Raw genomic sequence first — 744 nt, 5'->3', positions numbered from 1 at the left:
AAGCCAGGAGTGATCCAACTCCTTTCAAAGTTCCTTGGGCTTAAATATGAAAATTCATATCTACACTTAAAAGAGTTTGATGAGATCATAGCCACTTTATACTTTCCTAATGTGTCTGAGGATATAATCCGATTGAAACTCTTTCCTTTCTCTCTGAAAGAAAAGGCTAAGACGTGGTTACATTCACTGCGTCCATGATCTATTGGCAGATGGAATGACATGACAAAGGAGTTCATAAAGAAATTCTTCCCATATCATAAAATGAACACCATCAGAAAGTCGATCATGAACTTCGCCTAAAGGGAAGATGAAACATTTTTCCAATGTTGGGAGCGGTTCAAGGATCTTGTCAGTTAATGCCCACAACATGGTTTTGAAATATGGTGTATAACAAATTTTTACCATAAAGGACTGACTATTCCATGTGCCAATTTTTCGAGATGATGTTGAATGGGGAATTCCTGAACAAAGATGTTGATGAAGTGTGGGATTACTTTGATAAACTTGCAGACACCGCACAATCATGGGACATCTCCCCAAGAAAGGCATTATGTCTAAGCCTACTCAATCAAAGGATAGAGGTGGAATATATCTTTTGAAAGAAGAAGATGATATCAATGCTAAAGTGGTCAGTCTCACAAGAAAACTCGAGGCCATGAAACTTAGGAAGGATAAGGACAAGGAAGTTGTCTGCGATATTTGTGCTTGCAACATTCATACAATTGAAAATTGCCCAACAATACC

General features: G+C 37.9%; 1 non-coding gene across 1 annotated transcript; it reads right to left on the bottom strand.

Moving 5' to 3' along the window:
- Positions 1-267: 267 nt before the first annotated feature.
- Positions 268-374, bottom strand: LOC131222954 (small nucleolar RNA R71). Its single transcript, XR_009160246.1, has one exon. It is a non-coding gene; the product is annotated as a small nucleolar RNA R71 (small nucleolar RNA).
- Between the last annotated feature and the right edge of the window lie 370 nt (positions 375-744).

This window comes from Magnolia sinica, chromosome 1 (assembly GCF_029962835.1).
Source record: "Magnolia sinica isolate HGM2019 chromosome 1, MsV1, whole genome shotgun sequence".
Taxonomy (NCBI): domain Eukaryota; kingdom Viridiplantae; phylum Streptophyta; class Magnoliopsida; order Magnoliales; family Magnoliaceae; genus Magnolia; species Magnolia sinica.
The sequence above is the reverse complement of the archived record's forward strand: the minus strand, read 5'-3'. Positions and strand labels throughout refer to the sequence as shown.